Consider the following 16,722-nt stretch of genomic DNA (forward strand, 5'->3'; position numbering starts at 1 on the left):
GACAATATTACTAAAATAGTGCAGGGGGTGTACACGTCCCTGTGATACTGTTCCAAATATCCAGGAAAGGAGAGGAAGATTTTACTCCCAATATCACAGAGTTTTTACACCCCACCTTGTGATATTGTTCCTAATATTCACAGGAAAGAGGCTGATATTACTGCCCACTTGGCAGAGGGTGTACACCCCCCTGTGATATTGTTAATATTATCCAAAGGGAGAGATGATTATGTTACTGTCAATATCTCAGAGGGAGGGGTGTACATCACCTCTGTATTATTGTTACTAATATTCAGTAGAAAAGAAAATGATATCAATCCCAATATTGAAGGGGGTGTACACCCCTTCTGTGATATTGTTCCTAGAATTCGGTGAGGGGGGAGAAAATGATATTACTCCCAATATCGCAGGGGGGTGTACAATCTCTATGATATTGTTTCTAATATCCGTGGGGGAGAGGTTGATATTACTTTCAGTATTGAAGGGACTGTACACACACGCTGTGGCATTGTTCCTAGTATTCAGGGGGGAAGAGGATGATGTTACTCTAAATATTACAGGCGGTGTACACCCCTTTCGTGATATTGTTCCTATTATTTAATGGAAAGAGGATAAAATAACTCCCAATATCGCGAGGGGCGTACACACACCCTCCGTGATATTGTTCCTTATATCCAGAGAGAAAAGGATGATATTACTCCCAATACCGCAGGGATTGTACACCCCTTTTGTGATACTGTTCCTAATATCGAATGGGGAAGACGATGTTGACTGCCAATATCGCAGGTGGTGTACTGACCTCTTGTGATATTCTTTCTAATATAAAGAGGGTGAGATAATGATATTACTCCCAATATCGCAGGGCTTGCACACACCCTCCCCCAGTGATGATATTGTTTCTAATATCCAGAAGGAAAGAGGATAATATTACTCCCAATATTGCAGGGGTGTACGCCACCCCATGATATTGTTTCTAATATTCAGGGAGAAAGAAGATGCTACTACTCTCAATATCGAAGGGAATGTACATCCCCCCTGTGATAATGTCCTTACTATTCAGGTGGGGAGAGGATGATATTACTCCCGATATTACAAATAGTTTACACACACACACCCTGTAATATTGTTCCCAATAGCCATGGGGGTAAAGGTTGACATTACTTCCAATGGCGTAGGGAATGTACACCCATCCTGTGATAGTCTTCCTAGCGTCTATGAAGGGAAGGGATGATACTACTTTCAATATCGCAGACGGTGTACACCCTACTTGTGATATTGTTTCTAATATTCGAGGGGGGAGATGATGATATTATTGTCAATACCGCAGAAAATGGACACTCCTCCCCGTGATATTGTTCCTAATATCCAGGTTGGGAGGAGGTAATATTATGCTCAAAATCGCAGAGGGAGTACACCCTCTTTGTGATATTGTTCCTAATATCCAGGATGACAGAATATGTTATTTCTTCCAATATCGCAGAGGGTGTACCTCCCCTCTCAGATATTGTTTCTAATATTCAGAAGGAAAGAGGATCATATTACTTTCAGTAGCACAGGGGTGTACACTTCCCCTGTGATATTGTTTTTAATATGCAGAAGGAAAGAGGATAATATTACACTGAATAGTATAGGGGGTAAACACCCACTCTGTAACATTGTTCCTAATACCCAAGTGAAGAGAAGATGATATTACTTCTAATATTGAATGGGGTTTCCACCCTCTCTGTAGATATAGCTCCTAACACCGAGGGGAAAATAGGATGATATTATTTCCAATAATGCAGGGAGTGTACTGCCCCCCTGTGATATTCTTCCTGATATCTAGGTTGGGAGAGGATAATATTACTTCCAATATCTCAGAATGTGTACACTTTGCCTGTGATATTGTTCCTGATATACACCAAGGGAGATGAAAAAGATATTACTCCCAATATTGCGGAGTATACAAAGCCCTGTGACACTGCTTTTAATATCCAAGGAAGGAGAAGATGACACTACTTCCAGTAGTGCAGGGAGTGTACACACCACTATGATATTGTTCCTAATATCCGGGGGGGGGGGGGGGAAGATTATATTACTCCCAATATCGCAGGGGATGTACAAACCCCTGTGATGCTGTTCCTAACATCCAGGGGGTAGAGGATGATATTACTTTCAATATCACAGTTCTTGTACGCCACCCCCCGTAATACTGTTCCTAATATCAAGATGGGGAGAGGATAACATTACTCTTAGTATCGCAGGGGGTGTACACCTTCCCCGTTATATTGTTCCTGGTTACTGTTGCCTTGTAGTATAGTTTAAAGTCAGGTAGCATGATGTCTCCAGCTTTGTTCTTTTTGCTTAGGATTCTCTTGGTTATGTGAGCTCTATTTTGGTTCCATATGAAATTTAAAGTAGTTTTTTTCAATTCTGTGAAGTCAGTCAGTGGTAGCTTGATGGGGATGGTGTTGAATCTATAAATTACTTTAGGCAGTATGATCATTTTCACAATATTGATTCTTCCTATCCATGAGCATGAAATGTTATTCCATTTGTTTGTGTCCTCTTTTACTTCCTTGAACAGTGGTTTGTAGTTCTCCTTGAAGAGGTCCTTCACATCCCTTGTAAGTTGGATTCCTAGGTATTTTATTCAATTAGTAGTAATTGTGAATGGGAGTTCACTCATGATTTGGCTCTCTGTTTGTCTGTTCTTGGTGTATAGGAATGCTTGTGATTTTTGCACATTGATTTTGTATCCTGAGACTTTTCCGAAGTTGCTTATCAGCTTAAGGAGATTTTGGACTGAGATGATGGAGTTTTCTAAATACAAGATCATGTCATCTGCAAACAGAGACAATTTGACTGCCTCGTTTCCTCATTGAATAACCTTTATTTCTTTCTTTTGCCTGATTGCCCTGGCCAAAACTTCCAATACTATGTTGAATAGGAGTGGTGAGAGACAACATCCTTGTCTTGTGGCAGTTTTCAAAAGGAATGTTTCAAGTTTTTGTACATTCAGTATGATATTGGCTGTGAGATTGTCATAAAAAGCTTTTATTATTTTGAGATACGTTCCATCAATACTAGCTTATTGAGAGTTTTTACCATGAAAGGCTGTTGAATTTTGTTGAAGGCCTTTTCTTCATCTATTGAGATAATCATGTGGTTTTTGTCTTTGGTTCTGTTTATGTGATGGATTACGTTTATTGATTTGCATATGTTGAACCAACCTTTCATCCCAGAGATGAAGCCCACTTGATCATGGTGGATAAGCTTTTTGATGTGCTGCTGGATTCAGTTTGCCAGTATTTTGCTGAGGATTTTCGCATCAATGTTCATCAGGGATATTGGCCTAAAATTCATTTTGTTGTTGTTGTTGTTGTTGTGTCTCTGCCAGGCGTTGGTATCAGGAAGATGCTGGTTGGCCTCAAGAAATGAGTTAGAGAGGATTCCCTCTTTTTCTGTTGATTGAGATAGTTTCAGAAGGAATGTTACCAGCTCCTCTTTGTACCTCTGGTAGATTTCTACTGTGAATTCATCTGTTTCTGGACTTTTTTTAGTTGGTAGGCTATTAATTATTGCCTTGATTTCAGAACCTGTTATTGGTCTACTCAGAGACTCAACTTCTTCCTGGTTTAATCTTGGGAGGATGTATGTGACCAGGAATTTATCCATTTCTTCCAGAGTTTCTAGTTTATTTGTATGAAGGTGTTTGTAGTATTCTCTGATGGTAATTTGCATTTCTGTAGGATCAGTGGTGATATCCCCTATATCATTTTTTATTGCATCTATTTGATTCTTCTCTCTTTTCTTGTTTATTAGTCTTGTTAGTGGTCTATCAATTTTGATGATCTTTTCAAAAAACCAGCTCCTGGATTCACTGATTTTTTGAAGGGTATTTTTGTGTCTCTATCTCCTTCAGTTCTGCTCCGATCTTAGTTACTTCTTATCTTCCGCTAGCTTTTGAATTTGTTTGCTCTCGCTTCTCTATTCTTTTAATTGTGATGTTAGAGTGTCAATTTTAGATATTTCCTGCTTTCTCTTGTGGACATTTAGTGCTATAAATCTCCCTCTACACACTGCTTTAAAGGTGTCCCAGAGATTCTGGTATGTTGTGTCTTTGTTCTCATTGGTTTCAAAGGACATCTTTATTTCTGCCTTCATCTCGTTATTTACCCAGTAGGAGCAGGTTGCTCAGTTTCCATGTAGCTGTGTGGTTTTGAGTGAGTTTCTTCGTCCTAAGTTCCAATTTGATTTCACTGTGGTCTGAAAGAGAGCTGTTGTGATTTCTGTTCCTTTACATTTGCTGAGGAGTGTTTTACTTCCAATTATGTGGTCAATTTTAAAATAAGTGTGATGTGGTGCTGAGAAGGATGTACATTCTGTAAATTTGGGGTGGTGAATTCTGTAGATGGCTATCAGGTCTGCTTGGTGCAGAGCTGAGTTCAAGTCCTGGATATCTTTGTTAATTTTCTATTTCATTGATCTGTCTAATATCAACAGTGGGGTGTTAAAGTCTCCCATTATTGTTGTGTGGGAGTCTAAGTCTCTTTGTATGTCTCCACGAACTTGCTTTATGAATCTGGGTGCTCCTGTATTGGCTGCATATATATTTAGGACAGTTAGCTCTTCTTGTTGAATTGATCCCTCTACCATTACATAATGGCCTTCTTTGTCTCTTTTTATCTTTGCTGGTTTAAAGTCTGTTTTATCAGAGATGAGGATTGCAACACTTTTTTTTCTTTTTTTTTTTTTTTTTTTTGCTTTCCATTTGCTTGGTAGATCTTCCTCCCTCCCTTTATTTTGAGCCTCTTTGTGTCTTTGCACATGAGGTGGGTCTCCTGAATACAGCACACCTATGGGTCTTGACTCTTTATCCAATTTGCCAGTCTGTGTCTTTTAATTGGGGGCATTTGACCTATTTACAGTTAAGATTAGTACTGTTATGTGTGAAGTTGACCCTGTCATTACGATGCTAGCTGGTTATTTTGCCCATTAATTGATGCAGTTTCTTCATAGCATTGATGGTCTTTACTATTTGGCATGTTTTTGCAGTGGCTGGTACTGGTTGTTCCTTTCCATGTTTAGTGCTTCCTTTAGGAGCTTTTGTAAGGCAGGCCTGGTAGTGACAAAATCTCTCAACATTTGCTTGTCTGTAAAGGATTTTATTTATCCTTCATTTATAAAGCTTAGTTTGGCTGGATATGAAATTCTCGGTTGAAAACTCTTTCTTTTCAGAATGTTGAATATTGGCCCCCACTCTCTTCTGGCTTGTAGGGTTTCTACTGAGAGATCTGTTGTTAGTATGATGGGCTTCCCTTTGTGGGTAACCCAACCTTCCTCTCTGGCTGCCCTTAACATTTTTTCCTTCATTTCAGCCTTGGTGAATCTGACAATTATGTGTCTTGGGGTTGCTCTTCTTGAGGAGTATCTTTGTGGCATTCTCTGTATTTCCTGTATGTGAATGTTGGCCTGCCTTGCTAGGTTGGGGAAGTTCTCCTCATAATATCCTGAAGACTGTTTTCTAACTTGGTCCCATTCTCCCCATCACTTTCAGGTACACCAATCAAACATAGATTTGGTCTTTTCACACAGTTCCATATTTCTTGGAGATTTTGTTCTTTTCTTTTTACTTTCTTTTCTCTAATCTTGTCTTCTTGCTTTATTTCATTAATTTGATCTTCAATCGCTGATATCCTTTCTTCTGCATGATCGAATTGGCTATTGACACTCATGTATGCTTCATGCAGTTCTCATACCGTGGTTTTCAGCTCCATCAGGTCATTTAAGTTCTTCTCTACACTGTTATTCTAATTATCCATTCGTCTAATCTTTTTTCAAGGTTTTTAGCTTCCTTGTGATGGGTTAGAACATGCTCCTTTAGCTTGGAGAAATTTGTTATTACCGACCTTCTGATGCCTACTTCTGTCAACTCATCAAACTCATTCTCCATCCATTTTTGTTCCCTTGCTGTCAACCAGTTGTGTTGCTTTGGAGGAGAAGAGGTGTTCTGGTTTTTGGAATTTTCAGACTTTCTGCTCTGGTTTCACCCCATCTTAGTGGTTTTATATACCTTTTGTCTTTGATGTTGGTGACTTATAATGGGGTTTTCATGTGGATATCCTTTTTGTTGATGTTGATGCTATTGCTTTCTGTTTGTTAGTTTTCCCTCTAACAGACAGGCCCCTTAGCTGCAGGTCTGTTGGAGTTTGCTGCAGGTCTACTCCAGACCCTTTTTACATGGGTAACACCACGGAGGCTGCAGAACAGCAAATATCGCTGCCTGATACTTCCTCTGGATGCATTGTCTCAGTGGGGCACCCACCTGTATGAAGTGTCTGTTGGCCCCTACTGGGAGGTGTCAGGCTACATGGGGGTCAGGGACCCACTTGAAGAGGCAGTCTGTCTGTTAGCAGATCTCAAACGCCATGTTGGGAGAACTACTGCTCTCTTCAGAGCTGTCAGGCAGGGATGTTTAAGTCTGTAGAAGCTGTCTGCTGCCTTTTATTCAGATATGCCCTGCTCCCAGTCATAGAATCTAGAGAGGCAGTAGGCCTTGTTGAGCTGTGGTGGGCTCTGCCCAGTTTGAGCTTCCCTGCCTCTTTGTTTACACTGTGAACATAGAACTACCTACTCAAGCTTCAGCAATGGCAGATGCCCCTCCTCCCACCACACTCTAGTATCCCAGGTCAATCTCAGACTGCTTCACTAGCAGTGAGCAAGGCTCTATGACCATGGGACCCACTGAACCAGGCATGGGAGGGAATCTCCTGGTCTGCTAGTTGTGAAGACTGTGGGAAAAGCACAGTATTTGGGCAGGAGTGTATGATTCCTCCAGGTACAGTCACTCACGGCTTCCCTTGGTTAGGAAAGGAAAATCCCTCAACCCCTTGTGCTTCCCTGGTGACGCGATGCCCTGCCCTGCTTTGGCTCACCCTCTGTGGGCTGCACTCACGGTCAAACCAGTCCCAATGAGATGAACTAAGTACCTCAGTTGGAAGTGCAGAAATCACCCTTCTTCTGCATCGATCTTGTTGGGAGTTGTAGACCAGAGCTGTTCCTATTCGGCCATGTTGCAATCACCGCTCGACTTGATTGTTTTTTTAAGGTTATCTAACACTTAACGTTCTTGCCTAGCCACACCAAAAATTTGAAGTGGCAGCTGACTGCAGTAAGTGATAGAGACATGGACCTATAGAGAGAAAAAGTTGTAGGCTTTATTGAGCAGAGTGAAAGTACAAAGCTTCCACAGCACGGAAGGGGTCTCAAATGGGTAACCAGAGTTAGATTACACAATTGCTTTTTAAACTCTTTAAGGTGGGAAATACATGCAGCGGGAAGATGTTACCAGAGTGAGAAACAAAGACAATTAACCATTTGTGATGTGTCTTAGATCTTGACGAAAACTGGAATTGCAACTTAGGTTTCATCTATTTTATGACCCTGCAGTGGCATGGCAAAGGAGACAGGATCTTACAGGACTTTACAAAGTATGTTCACAAGGAATTGGAATTGGGAGGATAGGTAAGGCCCACTGGTCACAAGAAAATGGGCAGTTAACGTTCCTTTTAATTTTAGTTTTGGGGAGGGGGAAAGGAGTGAGGGAGAGAAGGACACGGGGAAACTTACAGCAAAATTTTCACTGTTTATAGATTTCTTGGGGAAGACAACACATGCACAAATCCTGGTGTTAGGAATAGTTTAAGCATATATCTTCAATATTATTCATTCAGGACTGAAGCAAGTCCTGATGCAGGAAATGAGTGAGTTTCATAGCTTTCTAAGCCCCTACTTGGCCCAGTAAGCCCAGCTGTCCCTTCCTTTCAGTCCCCCCTCTAAACAGGACATCGCAACTGCTGTTGGGAACTGGGCAGCAGTCATTCTGGCTATTTCCTGCTGGTTGGGGGCAAAGAAGGGGCCTTGCAGTTGTGGTGTCCTCCAGAGGGGAACTTTCTAGGCTAGTTGAGGGACCAGCAGGTTGATCCAGGGGTCCTTGTAGAAGCCGTGAGTTGAGCTCATTTGAGGTTCCATTTGTAAGACCATTTGTAGCTTAATGGCCTCTATCCTGGAGGAAAGAAATTTGACAAGGAGGTTAAAAATGCAAGGCCCAAAGGCGCGTAATAGTAGAATGGCTGTCACAGGGCCTAGAAAGGGGAGGAGCCAAGATATCCATTGGTTAAACATAATCCAGAGTCCTCAGTGTTCAAGCTTGTTTTTCCTACTTTCTATCCGTTCTGTTATTTATTTGACCTTTTCAGTAATGATTCCTGACTGGGTAATGAAATAGCAACATTCTTCTCCTAGGAAGAGACAGGTTCCTCCTCTTTCACCTGTTAATAGGACTAGGGCTCTTCAGTTTTGGAGGACTACTGCAGCCAGAGAATTAAGCTGGCTTTGTAGGGTCACTAGGGAGTTGGCAACTCATTCCATGTCATCATTTAATTCTCATGATAATTTATAATAGAATTGGGTGGAGGAGGTTATGCCTCCAATTCTAGTCCCAAGCCTGCCCAGTATTTCGGCTCCCATAATAAAAGGGACAGTAAGGGCTTGTGTGTGACAGGATTGGGGTGTAAGGAGACTTTGTAACTCTTGTTCAGTATATATGGACATGGGAGGTGCTAGAGAGGAGGGAAAGCATAGTTCTTTTGGAGTCCATTTAGGCATTGATAGGCTGTGTTATCATGGATGAAAAAGATCCCTGAAGTTAACCAGGTGAAACCTGAGGTTACTAATATCCAGGACTGACATCAGGAGATGTTCTTATTGAGAGTCATGCTGAAGTTTATGTATGTGAGATTTGAGACCTGTGTGGCTGATAAATCGGTGACTATGGTGGTGTTTAGGACTGGGGTGGATAAGTTCCACTGTCTGGGGACAGGGACTGGGACATATGGTCGAAAACGCAAGGGGAGACACATCCAACAGTTGGTTGGATTACTAGCAGAGGCCTCTAGTATTCCTGAAAGGGTGGTGTTAAACTGGTTCCAGAGATGAGAATGAGAGTTAAGGGTTTCTTGTAGCCTGGAAAAGTCTAATTTCTTGTATGGACTGGGAGTACTGGAGAGCTGGACCAAGTTTTTAATTACTTGTTGGATATGGCATTCTTTAGCCTCGTCTTGCACGCCTCCTCTGTCAGACATACCTATACGTGTATAACATGTCCAACAAGCGTTGGCCCCCATTTCTCAGGACAGTCACCTCAGATCATTTTTCCTTGGTGATGTGTACAGCCATTGTGAGAGCAGAGAGAAGAAGTTTTTTTTTTTTTTTGACACGGAGTCTCGCTGTGTCTCCCAGGCTGGAGTGCAGTGGCGTGATCTCAGCTCACTGCAAGCTCCGCCTCCCGGGTTCACGCCATTCTCCCGCCTCAGCCTCTCAAGTAGCTGAGACTACAGGCGCCCGCCACCACGCCTGGCTAGTTTTTTGTATTTTTAGTAGAGAGGGGGTTTCACCATGTTAACCAGGATAGTCTCGATCTCCTGACCTCGTGATCCACCCGCCTCAGCCTTCCAAAGTGCTGGGATTACAGGCTTGAGCCACCGCGCCCGGCCGAGAGAAGTTTTATAACATTCTTTTCTCATGTAAGTATATGCAGCGAGAGATACAGGTGCTTGGAAGGGGCTACCTAATCCCCAAGAGTTTCTGAGAGAATGCCACCTGACTCCTCCAGGGGAGGCACACTGACATGAGGCGGTAGGGGAGTGTGGTAGTTGGAGAAAGGGCCATGAGTATGAAGAGGATGGCAGGAAGCCTAAGAGGAGTCATGATGTGTTGTAGGTGGAAGGTCGTAGGGAAGAGGAGAGAAAAAGGAGTAAATTGCTGTTAGAAGGATGGACGATAGAAGAAAGGTTGATGTGATTAAGACTTTTGTCCCGGCTGGAGCTACAGTATATAATCCTACTGCAAAGAGTATGGTTAGTATACTGCTTAATAATGTAACAAAACAGTAGAAGGATTCCATCAAAGAGAGAAGGAGAGATGTCAAAGATCATGTAGGCTTTTTTTTTTTTTTTTTTTTTTTTTTTTTAACTTATCCCCCTTTAAGTAGGGAGAAGTTCCTCTTCAGGATTAACTTCAGGAGTTTTTCTGGTCTGAGGTGTTTCCTTCTGAAATAGGAGACGCAGGTTCTCTAGTGGCTGACAGGTGTGTCAAAGCTGGTCTGGCTGACCTTGTAACTCCTGAGTTGATGATCCTGTAAGTTCCCGAGGAGGTGTCCAAGGTTTAACTCGGGTGTGGTGAATCCAGGATTCCACTCCTGCCACTTTAACTGTAGTGGAGGGAGAGAGGATTACTAAGTATGGTCCCTCCCATGAGGCATCCACAGATAGAGAGGTAGAGGGGAGAGACTTGACCAATACTAGATATCCTATTGAAACAACTCTATTCCTTTTTCCCTGTCACAACTTTTGGGTAAAGTTTTAAGGTTTTGTTGATATTTTGCCAGAGAAGTTATATCTTTGACTAAATTGGTCATTTCCTTATGGAGCAGGAGGTCATTTGTGAGAAAAGACCATCCATACAGCATTTCATATGGACCGAGCCCCTTTCTGTGAGAGGAGTTTTGGATTCTTAATAAGGCCATGGGCAAGAGAGTGGGCCATGAGAGATGAGTTTCTTGCGCTAGCTTTCTCAAATGCCTCTTTAGTATTTCATTTGCCTTTTCGACTTTCCCTGAGGATTGTGGCCTCCAGGCACAGTGAACGTGATATTGTATTTCGTGCCTTGGAAATTTGCTGAGTTATTGTAGCTTTAAAAGCTGGACCATTGTCACTTTGTAAGCTTTGGGGAAGCCGAAATCTAGGAATTATTTCATGAACTAAGACTTTAACCACTTCTTGGGCCTTCTCTGTTCTACAAGAGAAGACTTCCACCCAATTTGTAAAGGTATCAACACAGAGCAGTAAGTATTGAATCCTCTTGACTTTGGCATATGGGTAAAATCTGACTGCCAGTCTTCTCCAGGATAATGCCCTGTTCTTTGTCCTGGAGGGGGCTTATGGTGGGCCAAGGGGTTATTCTTTTGGCACACTTCACAGGCTTTGACCAGTTACTGGATGGTTTTGAGGAGGTTTGGCCCTGTAAAGAGGAATGTGGCCATCTTATGGGTTCTTTCAGTACCCATATGAAAATTTGGTGGAGAGTTTTAAGTACTTTCCACTGGCTAGCTTCGGGTATTAGGACCTTTCCTTTCTCTGTTGCTAGCCACCCCGAGGGGAGAAAACTATGTCCTCGTGAAAGTCCCCATTCTGTTTCAGTTGGGGAATATTGGGGCTTAACCTCCTGGAGGCAGTTGCTCCATACCAAGGGTCCTTCCATGGGCATTTCTAAAGGAAAGTCCTGCCTGGCAGCAATTTTGGCCTCAGCATCTGCTTGGTGGTTTCCTTCTACTTCTTCTCCTTCACCTTTCTGATGGCCTGAGCAGTGTAAGACTGCCATCTCCTTAGGTTTTTGTACTGTGTGCAATAACTCCATGATTTCTCTGTGGTACTTAACGGGTGTTCCTCTGGAGGTTAGGAACTCCCTTTCTTTCCATATTGCAGCATGTGCCTGTAGGACTAGATAAGCATACTTGCTATCTGTGTATACATTTATTCTTTTCCCTTCTCCCAGTTCTAACCCTGGGGTAAGTGCCACTAGTTCTGCTAATTCAGCACTGGTCCCTGGGAGAAGAGGCTTACTTTCAAGTACTATTGCATCACTAGCTATGGCATAGTCTGCCTTTCATACCCCATTTTCTACAAATGAACTTCCATTGGAGTACAGGTTAAGGTCAGGGTTAGTTAAGGGGATGTCTAAGAGATCTTTTGGAGTGGCATAAGTCTGAGCTATAATTTGTTGGCAGTCATGCTCAACTGGTTCCTTATCCTCTAGGAGAAAAGTGGCAGGGTTGAGGGCTGCACATGTGTGTATCTGAAACACTGGTCCCTCAAGGAGTAGTGCCTGGTATTTAAGTAGGCGCTGAAAGTCATAAACTTCCTTTAGCATTTAATATGCCACTTAAATCATGAGTAGTCTGGACAGTGAGATCCTTTCCTTATATTATTTTAATAGCCTCTGACATAAGATGGCTACTACCGCAACCACCCATAAACAGTAAGGCCAGCCTTTGGCTACTACATCAATTTCCTTACTTAGGTATGCCACTGTTTGTGGGGCTGTCCCATGAGTCTAAGAACTCCAAGAGCTATTCCTGCTCTCTCAGTGACATATAGAGAGAAATTTCGTACTGTGGGAAGGCTCAGGGCTGGAGCTTCTACCAGGGGCTGCTTTAAAGTTTTGAAGGCTGTTTCTGCCTCTGTTTCCCATTCTACTAGATGAGTATTTGCCTTCTGAGTCTCCTTTTTCAGGGTATAGAGTGGCCTGGCCATTTCACTGTATTCAGGAATTCACAGTTGGCAAAAGCCAGTGATTCCAAGGAATCCCCACAACTGTTTCAATGTTTTAGGGTGAGGATAGGACAGTATAGGCTGAATACACTCTTTGCTAAGGGCCCTAGTTCCTTTGACTAGGACTAGGCCTAGATATTTAACTTGTTGTAGATAGAGCTGGGCCTTTGTCCTGGACACTTTGTACCTTCAATTAGCTGAAAAGTTTAAGAGATCTAGAGTAGTCTACTGACATGAGGCTTACTGAACTGGTAGCCAGAAGTATGTCATCCACATATTGGAGGACTAGAGTGCCTGAACTTGAGAACTGGCCTAGGTCATGGGTCAATGCCTGACCAAACAGACGAGGGCTATCTCTAAACCCTTGGGACAAGACCATCCACGTAAGCTGGAACATGTGGTCTGTAGGATCCTCAAACACAGAGAAGAACTGGGAGTTAGAGTGCAGGGGAATGCAGAAGAAGGCATCTTTGAGGTCCAGAACAGTGAACCATTCTGCTTCCTGTGGTATCGGAGAAAGCAGTGTATAGGGCTTGGGTACAGCATGATATAAAGGAATTACTGCCTCATTGATGATTATGAGGTCTTGCACTAGTCTCCACTGACCATTTGGTTTTTGTATTCCAGGGATTGGGGTGTTGCAAGAACTGCTGCATTTTCTTACCAAGCCTTGAGCTTTTAAATGTCTAGCAATATCCTGTAATTATTTATGAGCCTCAGGACTTAAGGAATATTGCCTTTGATAAGGAAAAGTGGTGGGGTCTTTTAGCCTGATTTGAACTGGATGGGCATTGTTTACCCTTCTGAATTGTCCTTCCAAGACCCAGACTTCAGAGTTGATTCTTTCTTCAAGTAGGGGACAACAAATGTGTAATTTGTTCCCCATATTCATGTAGATAATAGCCCCAGCTTTAGCGAATACGTCCCTCCCTAATAAGCATGTGGGAATTTCGGCATAACAAGAAGGCATATGAAAAGAGCAAAGTCTCCCAATTGCAGCTGAGGAGGTGAGAGAAATACCGGTTATAGGCTGTCCTAAGATTCCTCGTATAGTAACGGACTTTGAGGACAGTTATCCGGGGCAGGAGGTTAAAACTGAGAAAGCCATGCCAGTGTCCAGGAGGAAATCCACTTCCTGGCCCTCAATGGTCAAACTCGCCCGGGGCTCTGTGAGGGTGATGGCATGAGCTGGTGCTTACCCCAGGCACCCTCAGTCCTGTTGCTGAATCATCTGGTTGGGTGCTTCTGGTCCAGAGGGCCTTCATCCTCTGGGGCAGTGCGCCTTCCAGTGATTACCTTGACATATTGGACGTGGGTGAGGGGGTAGTTTGTTTCTTGTTGGACAATCTTCCTTAAAGTGCACTGATAACAAGCCCCCCAAACTGCACTGATAACAAGCCCTACTAGGCAATTGGCCTGCTCCTCTTTTGGTTCCTTCTGAGCCACTAAGATCTGCCTGTCTGAGGGCCACAACTAAGGCTGCACCCTTTCTCTTATCTCACTTTTCCCTTTTGGCCTGTTCCTCTTGGTCCCTGTTACAGAACACTGATGTTGCCAGGTTTAATAATGCCTCCAACTTTTGTTCTGGGCCTAAGCCAGACTTTTGAAGTTTTCTTCTAATGTCAGCTGCTGATTGGGTGACAAATTTATCCTTTAAAATAAGTTGGCTTTCTACAGGATCTGGAGTTAGGGTGGCGTGCTTTCTTAGGGCCTCCCTTAGCCTTTCTAGAAAAGTGGAGGGGTTTTCCTCTTTTCCCTACATAATTGTGGAGAGCATTGAGTAGTTCATAGGCTTTTTCTAAGTCTTCCTAAACCCTTCCAAAATGCAAGTTAGCAAATGCCTGTGGCTCCAATCTCCATGATCTGAGTCAGTATCCCATTGAGGGTCTACAGTGAGGACTGCCTGTTGCACTATGGGGAACTTTTTCCTCTCCTCCAGGGCCATTCGATCATTTACTTGGCTAAGGTACCACAGATCACCAGGCTGCTGTTAAAGCTGCTTCTTTTTCAGCAGGACTTAAGGTCTCATCAGGAAGTAACATGATATCTTTTCATGTTAGATCAAAGGACGACCCTAATCCTTGCAGGACATCTATAGTTATCAGGATCATCCAAGAAGTTCCCTACATCTGCCTTTATTTGTTTTAAATCTGAGAGTGAGAAAGAGACATGTACATGGGTGGGCACAAATTCTCCTACTGCTGCTTGTAAGGGACATAGCTTAGGTGCCTGGATCGCAGAGTTTACATTCTCTTTCCAGTGTGCCTTTAACAGTTTGGTGTGCCTGGATGGAGGAGAGTCAGTGAGGGAGGAGAGTGGGGCTGAGGGAGAGGCCCTGAGTATGGAGGCAGTTGTGGGCCTCTGTCGTTTGGGCAAAGCTTGCAGGCTTGGCACAGGGCGGTATGGTCACGAAGGGCAAAGAAAGCCTGTAAGTAAGGGACTTCACTCCATTTACCTTCCTGTTTACAGAAACGATCTAGTCGTAGAAGGGCATTATAATTAATTCTTCCCTCAGGGGGCCAAGTTTCTCTATTTTGTAAGGAATACTGTGGCCAGGCAGTGGTACAGAAGAAAATCAGTGGCTTCTTTTTTAAGGTTTCAGGGTCAAATTTGTCCCAGTTATTCAGGATACATCTTAAGGGAGTGTCTGGTTTTGAAGGGGTGGTGCCCATCTGAAATTTTAAACGCAGGAATACCCGTAGCCCTGGTTAGTCCCAGGATTTGTTTTCCCTTAGGGCATCCCCTAAGGGTCAGGTTCAATTATACTCAAAGCTCATGGCCGCTTTTCCCGAGCTCTCCGTCTACCAGATTTAACCATGCTTACTGGTGGGATGAAAACTTCCCTTGCCCCTGCTGTGCGCCCTTTGACCACTTAATGGGGCACAAGGACTGTTGGATTTATTGTGGTCCTTCTACCAACGCATCTTACCTGTTCCAGGACGGTAAGGCCTGGGTCAAGGGCACTACTGATGCTTGCATGCTAAGGTCCAATTTACGTGGGCCTGGCCATAAAACTGTCCTTCAAGGAGAAATCTCTGAATTAGCAACAGGATGCTTAGTAAGCTTAAAAGGGGTGGTGGATGTCCTCTAGGCCAGGGCCAAGAGAATAGTTGATGTACTTTAGCCTTCTGTCCCCACTTGCCACGAAAGGAGTAAGCCCCCCTTTCAAGGGGGTATCTTGTGTCCAGTATCCTGTGTCCCAACTGACTATATTTTCTTCCTTCCAATACCAATTACTGAATGGTTGAAACAACAATTTAATGGCTCTAAGACCCATGCCTATGCACCACAGATTGTACCTGAGAGGCCCCAAGGAACGGGAAAATCTATCTGGGAGCAATGGAGGAAATGTCCTAAGCCTTCTACTATCCACATGAAAATTACAGACTTGTCTTTAAATTGTCCTGATGCAGGGGACCATACACTATGGTGGGGGACTGACCCTTCAAAGTGGCCATCAAATGGTGACACCTGCCTAAACCCCAGAGGGCACTTCTGGGAGGCACCCCAAGAATTTAAGACTTCTAAATAGGGAATCTTGACCCTGTCTAGCAGGAATAACCTTGCTTGCAACATGAGGAAAGAAGTCTAGCTGGTGGACATCAGGACCCAGGAGGCAGAAGTCAGAAGATGTGGCTGTCTCACACTCTGTAATGCATGCAGGGGGAGCCTCTGGTGGGATCATGGATATCCCAGGATATCTGGGAGACTAAGATGTCTGCTGAGCACTCCAGGGTGTACTTCAGGACCACCACGGAAAGAAAAGAGTTGGAACTGGCCAACCAACGCTCCCAATCCTGAAGGGTCAGGGATTGTTAGAGAGCCCTTTTCCAGATAGCCTCACACCTATGTCTTTAGTCCAGCAGCCACACTAATCGCCTTTAAGTGGCCAACAGGTGCCCAGTATTTAGCCTCAAAATTCTAAGGAAGGATAGGACGTAATAGCAAGCGAAAGAGGTCCAATCGTACTCACCATGTGACGATCTAGATGCCTTTCCTGGAGTCTCCTGGCTGCCTTGCCAAAATGTAACGCTTAAGGTCCTTGCCCAGCCATGCCGAAGGATTGGAGTGGAGGCTGACCATGGTGAGTGATAGAGACATGGACCGATAGAGAGAAAAAGCTGTAGGCTTTATTGAGCAGAGTGAAAGTACAAAGCTTCCGCAGCATGGAAGGGGTCTCGAACAGGTAGCCAGAGTTAGATTATACAATTGCCATTTAATATCTTTTAGGTAGGAAATACATGTGGTGGGAATATGTTACCAGAGCAAGAAACAAAGACAGTGAACCATTTGTGACATGTCTTAGATCTTGAGGAAAACCAGAATTGCAACTTAGATTTTATCTATTTTA

General features: G+C 43.5%; 1 long non-coding RNA gene across 1 annotated transcript; it reads right to left on the reverse strand.

Moving 5' to 3' along the window:
* Positions 1 to 7,222: 7,222 nt before the first annotated feature.
* On the reverse strand, positions 7,223 to 16,526 carry LOC135964551 (uncharacterized). Its single transcript, XR_010577037.1, has 3 exons — positions 16,345 to 16,526; positions 10,154 to 10,252; positions 7,223 to 8,047 (listed from the first exon to the last, which is right to left on the reverse strand). It is a non-coding gene; the product is annotated as an uncharacterized lncRNA (long non-coding RNA).
* Between the last annotated feature and the right edge of the window lie 196 nt (positions 16,527 to 16,722).

Source organism: Macaca fascicularis, chromosome 8 (genome assembly GCF_037993035.2).
Source record: "Macaca fascicularis isolate 582-1 chromosome 8, T2T-MFA8v1.1".
Taxonomy (NCBI): Eukaryota; Metazoa; Chordata; class Mammalia; order Primates; family Cercopithecidae; genus Macaca; species Macaca fascicularis.